The following is a 10,150-nucleotide window of genomic DNA, read 5'->3' as shown; positions in this document are numbered from 1 at the left end:
AATTCCAATTGGATTTCAGGGATTTCAGCATTTTATCAGCAGGAAAACTAAATTGCGGACATGCAGAGAAAATCGCACGACAATGCGCCTAAATTTGTTAGTGGGAAAGACAACAACAACAAAAAAGGCCCCAACGTTTTCGTGATTGGAAGTAGCTGGCAGTTAGTTGAGCTCCCCAGTGGACACGAGAAACTCAGCTCTCACGCAGCCCACGGAAGGTTGTTTGGTGGATTTTTGCCGTATCGATTTGGTTGTGACACCTTTTTTTGCGCCCCCATCTCCTCGGTAAAATTACTGTGCGTGCGTGAAAAAGCACGGGCGTGTGCTTGGTAGTCGATGCGTGCAGCAGAGGCTACTCTGTGGATTATCCCGTGCAAATTGGCGATAGGTGTGTGACCATAACCTCACACGCGGCGGTTTCCAATCCTCTACCCCCGCACACAACCCCTCCCGTGGACAACTGTATGCGCCCCCCGAAGGCACCGTCGTCCGCACACTGTGAGCATCCTGTCGCCCCCGAGAAACCGGTGAGTACCCCCCTGAATCTACAAATACGTGCCCCCCTGTGCGGGGGCTCAGTGTGAAATTCTGGGTGTGTTCACCGCGATGCTCCGGAGAGAGTCAAGAAGAGAGTGAGAGAAGAGAGAGGGGCACCGATTTAACAGTTCATTATTGGATTTTCGCGAAAGCGGCACGTATCTCGATTAAAATTAACACGTTTACAGTTGGTGGACTAGGCGTAAATTTACAACTCAGCTGAGACCATCCTCTCCGCTGCTGCAGGTGCAAAAAAACATCCTCCTCTTCTCTTCCCTTCCGCGTTATCCTTCCGGGAGTGAAGGTGGGACAATGACCTGTTACACATTCCTCCCCCAACAAACACATACACATCCATTCTGCCCGGAAGGGACTCTCTGTGCGCTATGTTCAATCGATTTGTACAGTGTCACGACCTCCACCGTGACCCGCTGTCGCATTTATGCAAATTCCCTGCCCAACTCGCGCGTCTCACAAAACGTCCAAATAGAAATTTTTATTCAAATTCCAACACAGAGAGGCCACAATGAATATTTATTCCGAAAAGACATTTGGGATGTACACACGGGTCGATCGCAATGGGGCATACACAGCTCATGGTGGAAGGGATTCACAAGCGTGACACGCCACCGGATGTACGATATTATTTTGAAGTCCTTTAATTCTAGGACTTCTAGAAGAATAGAGCTGTCTATTTAATTTATTTTACTTCCTTGGGCTATTACTAGAATTTCCTTTATGAAGAAATATCATTGTTATTTTGTTAATTAGTAAGGAAATCTAGTTAGTTGTGATGTTAATAGATTTTTGTGCAACAGAGGGCAGCACCTTAGAAACAATAAATTGTTGTTTTTATTGTTTTTAAACAATAAAAAAACATGAAAAGGAATTTTAACTAGGTTTTTTTATTTTAAAACTTATCTTTAATGATTTTAAAAGAATTGCCAACAATTTTGATGTCTTAAACGTGTTTAGAATACCCGAAATATCATTTAAAAGTATCCGGAGGAGCAAAATTGAAGCATTTCCCATTGTTTAAGACTTATTATCAACAGAAAAAATACATTTTCCAGAGTTTTCGGCCCTACTTGGAGTCTTCGTCAGGGTCTACAGAGAAAACCACTTTATTATGAGACTTTTTTCTCACTTTTTTTGTAAAGATTTTCTTATAATAAAGGGCCTATCTGTAGCCAATGATTTAACATTCAAACGTGACCCAAAGATCAAGAAATATGTGAGTTTTTTCTGGGTGAAACTGCCGCCACCGAGGATTACTCTGGAAGTTGATAGATCTTGTGTTTTAGTCAACAGAGAACCGATTTTGACAAGTTTTTAAAGCAATTTGTTTCAAAACTTGTATATTTTTATTTAAAATCGGTTAAGCGATTCGTTTTTGGTACCCAGTTTAGGAAATCCTTCTTAGTTCGTATTGATTACTTAAATGGCTGTTATACGAAAAACGACTGGATCGATTTTAATAAACCGGATACATATACCCAAAAATTATAAAAAGGTTATAAACATCATTTTAAAAAATTCTAACTATTTAAATCGGTTTTACTAATAAACAGTTTTCCAAAAACAAAAAAACTCCAATTTTGGTTAGTCCGGAAACTATCTAACAGTAGTCTAACTGTTCCTATTCACCTCATTTGACCGTAAATCTAACTCTTAAGCCATTCTACTGCACAACATAGTTAGAAAAGCAGGAAATGTATTTTAATAGATTGTGTCAAGTTTGTTTAGGCGGACAGGTGTCTGATGTAGCAGAGTTGTCGTTGTTAAGATAGCGATCGCCACTGTTCAATGCGAGATTTCACAATAACAGTCATCAATAGTGATCACTATTGGTCTGCAATCAATGTCTAAAAGGCAGTCTATTAAAATCTTAACTGGCGTGTCGTAAAAACAAGATAATTCATCACTTGTAACAGCATAACCGAGTATAAAGTTGGCTGAAAAAGCAAATATTGTATTTGCTAAAGAAAGAGCTATTTTTTTTTAAATCGAAACTAATTTATTTAGGATCTGACGATCCAGATCAAAGGTTTCAGATTTTTTTTAGAATTACAAAAGAATAGGCAAAATTTCTCGAATCAAATACAATATCTGCAACTTGTTTTCAAGGGAAGCGTGTTAGACAAAATATGTGGCGTGAAATATCGAATTTCTCGGAAAAACTTTATGAAAATCTGCTAAGAATCTAATTAGAGTTTATTTTTAATACAAACCTAATAAATAAAAAAAATACAACAGGATGTTTTCTATTTTATTTGTTGGTTTTTTCATAAAATACAGAGTTGAAGGGAATATTAAGAGAAGATAGGGAAAAAGTCTTCATTAAATTTTTTTATCAACTTGTTGTGTAACCTTTTTTATGATTTAAATTTTAACAGACATTTAAACTGTTTTAAATTGGGCTTGTGATTCGGTACTAGAACTTAGATATTTTTCATACGCAAATTAATTTTTATTGTTCATTTCGTTACGACTGTAAAAGTCCCTTTTTGTAAAAGTATTTGTTGACAAACAAATGAAACATAAAAAAAAAACAATTTAATTACATTTTAAAAGTGATATATATTCATTTGAATAATTGAGAGAGCAATAAGAATTATTCAATATCAGAACAAAGAGGATTTTTTTCACACAATAATCTTCTTTTAATTACAGTTTATGATGAGAAAGTTCTCATTTTTTTTACTTATATGCTGCAGCATCGTTTTTTATGAAATGAAAATGGTAAAATACTGAAATTTTTTAAGAAAAAAAAACAGAAATACTGGGATTCGATCCTGAGAAGTTTATATTGGAAAGCAATCACCTTATCCCCTAATCCATTAGCAAAGATAAAAAGAATGACAGTTTCATGAAAATTTTCCACACGACATTCATTGTAGATCATTGTCCACTGTTTTAATGCCATTTATTAATTCCGACCCCGTAAAATGACGACTTGAACCTCAACATTATTTAATTCTTGCAATTGAAGTGAATTTAATTGCAAAAAATCTCGCAACCAATTTTAATTACATATAACCACTCAAATAGCTCATACAGCAGCTTTCAAGTTCTATCCAATCTACGAAAGAGGTCTGTCGAAGTTTTGATTGATTGTGTGTGATTGAAAAGTTAATCTTTCTAATATGTGGATCAATTCTATTGAATTCCCCGCTAATTTATTACTTTCTGCTTTTGCCAAGAAAGCCGAAATAAAATTTATTGAAAATTATTCTCTTTTTTTTTTTTCAAATTTCGTTGATTTCACAAATCTTTAATATTTAATGATTTTTTAATGCTTCTGTTCATGAATTTTAATCAAAAGATAGTTTCAATAAAACATTATGTTAACAATATTTATGTATTAGCTACCAAGAGAGGATGGAAATAATTTATTTAGTAGGTAGGGGAAGACGGGGTAATTTGGCCACTTTGGCAAAGTCATTTATGGCAATATCTCAAGTATGGTAAATGCTAGAAAATCCATTTCTCTACAGTTTATACTCTCCATAGAAATATTCAATCGTACCAAGTTTGGGGAAAATCCGATCATTGGATTTTCTTTTATTTGATAAAAATCATTTTTTTCACTTTTTCAAGTGCTTTTGGCATTTTGAATGTACGTAATTTTCGAAAAATTTTTAACACTTAAAAATGAACTTTTAAGTCATTAAGGGTCATTGATCCCTCATAAATACGATAGTGACATCCATTTTCCGATATCACAAACAGATTTTCCTGTGGAAATGCTTTTATCCGGAAAATTGGAGTGGGGTAATTTGGCCACTTGAGTTTTTCCGGCAGAATTTTCCGACCACATTTAAGATATTAATTATGGTTGTGCCTTTTAATGTTTTCTTAATGATTGTAAGCAAAGTATGACAAAAGATTTAAGCTAGAAAAAGAAATTTAGGATAATTTGAAAAATGGCCTTTTTGAGTTCATGCTCGTTTATGGTTCAGAAAATGATAAAGTTTGAGGCTCTGTTAAATATTTTTATCTGGCAAATTACTGGAAATGAATCTTAGATAAATATCCTATCTTCCAAAAAAATAATCGAAAAAATAAAATTTTTTTATTGTCCAATAATTTTCATGTTTAATAATTTGTGCGTCAAAGTGTCCAAATTACCCGTGCTCGGGGTAATTTGGACACTAAGCTAAGGGTCCAGGAAAATGGAAAATTCACCCATTTCTCATCGAGATAAAGAAAAGTGTTATATGGGAAAGTTGTAGGCCAGAAAATTTCCTACAAAATAGGGCTATTTGTTTTTCCTCGTACTACCATACTTGCTTGATATATCCCAAAAACCGCCAAAGTGGCCAAATTACCCCGTCCTCCCCTACCTATCTAAACCATTAGATTAGGAATAATTAAATTTTTTTTTTTAATTTTTTGTGAATTGACTTCAAAAACTTTAATTTTCTTTGAAAAAAATTCACTATGTTATTAAATGAACAGAATTCTAAAGATTCTTTCAATTTATAATTTTGTCTTTAAAAATGCTCTCTATTGTTGGAGAATCTACGAAAAATTCTCAAAATATAAACAGAATTTAAATGCTTTTTGTTCAAAGTTCAGTAATAGTATAAAAAAGATGTTGCAATTTCTTAAAGAGAAATAAAATTTTCTTTCAAGTTTTTCTGAAAAGGTTTTGTAGTCAGGTGTTTAATTTAATAAAAAAAAATCATTTTAAATGACTTTTATGATTTTTTTTGTATTCTAACATTATATTCAATTTAAACCATTAAACACCTGATGAAAATAAAATCATGTAAATGCTTGTTAAGGTGAACTTTATCATGTAAAACTTTTATTTTCTTACAACTTTAGTTTTTATTTTAAGCTTGAAGTACATTAGAAATGGCTTGTATCCCCATTATTTTTTAATCCCAGTACTAACGTTATAAACAATGAACCGGAATCTGTTTGTTTAACCTATAAAGGAGTGAAGCTTGATTTCTTTATTTTTTGAATCTCAATTCTACACAAGAAATTAAGGGGGGTCTCTTGGGAAAATTGGTTAGAATTTACACATTTTTAATGCTGTAATTTTTGGGGTTTTTTCTTAAACCTGGTTTTCCAATGTTGATTATATTTGTAGCCTTATTATTGAAGTGTAAGAAAATCACTTTTCGCCATCTTAGGTGCGACGCCATCTTGCAATTTTCCGACTTTTCCACAGAACTGACCTAAAACACAAAGGTAGGTTTTTCTCAGGATCTACTGGATGGATTTTTATGGGGTAAAAAGCAAATGAAAGAGGAAAGACTAATGCAGATTTTGATGTACTAGAATTTTGAATTTCCACTCTGGGGCTGAGAAAAGTGCAAAAATGTCAAAAACTTGTGAACAGAAGTCACATTTTTCCACTTTTCTCAGTCCCAGAACGGAATTTCAAAATTCTGGTACATCAAAATCTGCATTAGTATTTCCTCTTTCATTTGCTTTTTACCCCATCAAAATCCATCCAGTAGATCCTGAGAAAAACCTACCTTTGTGTTTTGAGGAAAATCTCAAGATGGCGTCGCACCTAAGATGGCGGAAAATGATTTTCTTACTCTTCAATAATAAGTCTTTAAATGTGACTAACGCTTGAAAACCGAGTTTAAGAAAAACTTTAAGAAAAATAAAAACATTTAATTTCACCAGCTCTCAAAAGAGACCCCCCTTAAGATCTAGAGTCTCGGCTAGAAAACTTAAATCATTCTAATTGATTATTTACTATAATTAAATTGTTTCGTGCTGATTGAATCCTTCTTTCATCTTAATATCACTTTAGTGAGCATTGATACATCGTTTCTCGTTAAAATGTCCTCACGTCGTTGTACACAGATAGCCCCCAAATGTTGTCTTGTTCTTTTAAGAATTATTTTATTCTTGAAAAAAAAAAAGTTTGTCGTTTATGTTTTTTTTATGAATGAACTCGAAAAGACGGTCATTGCTGTAATTGCATTTCCCACATTTTTCCCATAGCCTGGTTGGTGTTGTAAATAATAGTGATAAATGTGTAGTGAAAGAGAAATAAATTAAAACTATAAAGAGACTTCCAATAACCCGATAAGAAAGGAAACAAGTAGGTAAATAAAATGAATAGTTTTGCAAGAAATAAATTTTATCTTATGAATATTGATAAGACATGGATAGCCTTGATTGCCTAAGCAGGAGACCCACTGATAATTGCGGCAGAAAATAAAGGTGCGGGGAAGTTACTTTTTATAAATATTTAGCCTCTATTTGTTCTGGACAATGCAATTTGAATTTTCTGTGTAAAGTGACGAAATTTCTTGTGTTTACAACTTCCTGTTCTTCTTCTTCTCTGCACACCACGTTCCCTCTTTTCCACCGCATTTGGTGTCCTTTACATCTATATTTCTTCAGTATAACCTTAATAGAATTTTATTCGATTTATTGTGTATTTCCGCACTCACTGGCGCAATCATATTCCACAATATATGGTACATAACGTATGTTGTGTATAGAGTAAGGTATATAAAATAAGATCTGGGAGAGAATTTGGTTAAACATTCCGCACCATCAGCTTCATCTCTCTTTTTTTCTGTTCATCTCCTTCTTCCATCGCTCATTTCCACTCTCTGATCTTCATTTTTCCTCTCGCATGCCTTTTGAGTATTTATGATGCGTAAACTCCATGGCATTTCCAATTCTCAAAACCAATCGGAGAATTATTTCTCCCCATCTAAATTAAATTCATCTCAACATTGTAACATTATTAGTAGCAACAATGTTGGATAAAATGCTCAAGTATTGGAGATAAATATATTAGCTATGGAGCGTGGTGGAGCCCCCGGAAAAAGAAGTCCAATTATTTTCGCGAAAAATTCCCGTAAATTTTGACATGCTTTTTTGTGCAGAAAATAAATTTAAAGTAAAAAAAAAAGAAAATATTTTTATTGAGCAGTGAAAGTCTCCGCGCGCTCACTCCTCTTTTCTATACAACATTTCATTCATTTTCGTTTTTGATATTTCACCATACAGCCGAAAAAATACAGACGGCAGAGATGAAAAAAAAACGACCACGAAAGTCACTTGACGGGTGTATTAAATTGAATTAAATTAATAGCGCAGAGATTCTGCTTGGTCTGCTTTTTCTCCGTGTACACTCGAAGACTCTATCGCAACATCTTCAGTCAAAATTTTTAATTAATAAATAAACCAAAAATTTGATGATCACAAGTAATTTTTCTTGGCCAATTAGGAAGGCAATACTTAGGCTTTTTTTTCTATGAAGTTTGATGTCTTTTTTTAATGAATAATAAATAATAAAAAGAATAGGAATCTATCTCTTTAATTCTCGTTCATTTCTGTTAGAGCTTTTGTGCAAAATTCATTAAAATAGCTTAAAGGAAGCTATATTGATTATGAAAAAAATTAGCCAACCCCGGACTTGAACCAGAGGTTCTACGTTCCGTACTTGACGTCTTTGCACCTGAGACAATTATAGATAAACAACATGTTAAAGATTAATATAAAACTCAATAAAATAAAAGTTTTAATTTCTTTTATTTTCCCTCTTCGATTAAATTTTACTATAAACCATCATTTTATTGAATCGTAAATTTTGCCAATCACACTAAAATTTTTTTTTAATCACTAAAAGTCCATTAAAAATTTTCTGAGCACCTAAAAGTAAATTAAAATTTTAATGTGATACTTTAGAAAAAATTATTCAATTCGTGTTTTAAGCCTGAAATTTAAAAGAAAACTTAAGATTAAGAAAAATATAAACTTCACAAAAAACACTAAAAGACCTAAAAGATAAATAAATAATAAAAATATTTGTTAAATGATAAAACAAGAATTAGAGGAATGAAATATTCCTTTTATCAATATTTTTTTTTTTTTAAATCGTTGTCTTCTAAAAGTTTTTAAACTTATAACATAAATAAGTACCTAATTTGTAAGATAAAAAATCATCCAATTCGGGCTTTGAACCTGAATTTTCTTATTAAATAATTAATTAGGACTAAGAAAAACATAGACTTCGGCAATTACCCTGGAGAAATAATAATGCAAAATTTTATTTTCAATAATTTTCTTATAATGTTTTTTTGAGCACTTAAATGTCCATTAAAAATATAAATTACTTAGGAGGAAAAATCCAGCTAATACGAGCTTCGAACCGGGTTTTTTTTTCTTATTAAAAGTGATGACGTTCTAGCCATTTTGCTAATACGAATCTTGGTAATTAACAAAACATTTGTTAATTAGTAAATGAAAATTCTTCATTTGACAAAAATGAATAATTTAGCAAAAAGTAAATAAATTTTTAACTAAATGCTTCATTTATCGTATTTTGTAAAATATGAACAACCTGTTGCACAACCACACTCCATTTATTTTTATTTTAAAATATTTTGTCCAAAACCACAACTATTTATTTAGTCAAATGTAAATAGTTCTCTTTAAAAAAAAATACTCACGTGATTTTTCGGTTTTAGTTAATTAATTTTTGGAATGAAAAATTTTTCCCGGGAAAACCTGAATGTGCTGCATACATAGGTATATTACAACCGAAAAAAGAAATATCGCATATTGCAAAACAGTTAGGTGGGCAAAAAAGCGTGCTAAATTATTCTGAGAAGTGATTGAAATTAATTAGCATGTGGTCATATTATGTGGTTTATTTTTTTTTTCGCAGAGAGCTTTTGAAGTTAATTTTTCCTATTTTCACCCAAAACATTATATAATCTCCCCCACAAAGCTTCAATAGAGCGCACAGTGGAGAGAGAGAATTCCATTGAGGTATAAGTTTGTATTAGAGGAGAGAAATGCCGCGTATGTGATATGAGCGAATCATACCGTATGAGTGGGTATAGGAAGATAAGAAATTCTCGGGAGAGAGCCACTCACTTTTTTTTTCTTCTTTTCCCCAAAAAAAAAAAATATATATTTCTCAACTTAGCGCGGAATGACTCAGTGGAGCATGCAAAAATAAAAACGTACGATTTTTGACGGTATTGTCTCACGCTTTTATCTCATTGGTCACGATCCAATGAGTTGTATTTGATACAATCACCTCAAGTATATGAGATAACGATGAGGTGTACAGGGAAGGCCCGCACGGTGGGGTGTTACAAATACGCGCCGTATGATGTACCATGGACAGAGAGAGATGATGATGGAGGTGCACACATGTATGTCGATGGGGATTGATGGGTTGTGTGCCGGCAGAGAAAAATCGATTGAGCTCTAAATCGGATCTTCTTGCAAGACAACGACCGTGGAGTGGCCTTGACCGCCTTTTTGGATACACATAAACACTTAGAACAACACTAGGCGTCTCTCGGAGCACCAGCGTCGCGGCATGATGGGAAGAGGGAAAAAAAAGTGAAAGAAGCCAAGTCTCGCGTTCCGAGGAACACTAATCGATAAAATGTATGCGGAGAAAGTGGTGGAATTCTTGTATTGATTTACATTATGCAAATGTCTCACATGATTTGTGTGCATTTTTTTGGCGGTTTTTACAGCTAAAAAACACGATTTTGGTTGCTTATTTAAAATTCAGTATTCTAACTTCGAAGAAGTTTGTGGAATTCACGAACAAAATGAATGAATTTAATACTTGATGCTTTATAAAAAGTGAAATCAA

At 33.0% G+C, this 10,150-nt stretch overlaps 1 protein-coding gene across 1 annotated transcript in view; it reads left to right on the top strand.

Moving 5' to 3' along the window:
• Window positions 1-104: 104 nt before the first annotated feature.
• The window catches only part of LOC129787201 (elongation of very long chain fatty acids protein 7), a 39,053-nt gene continuing 29,007 nt past the window's right edge, over window positions 105-10,150 (top strand). The window contains exon 1 of the mRNA XM_055822581.1: window positions 105-527. The gene's annotated coding sequence lies outside the window, so the exon portion shown is untranslated. The remainder of the gene's footprint in view (window positions 528-10,150) is intronic.

The sequence above is a fragment of the Lutzomyia longipalpis genome, chromosome 1, assembly GCF_024334085.1.
Source record: "Lutzomyia longipalpis isolate SR_M1_2022 chromosome 1, ASM2433408v1".
NCBI lineage: Eukaryota > Metazoa > Arthropoda > Insecta > Diptera > Psychodidae > Lutzomyia > Lutzomyia longipalpis.
The sequence above is the reverse complement of the archived record's forward strand: the minus strand, read 5'-3'. Positions and strand labels throughout refer to the sequence as shown.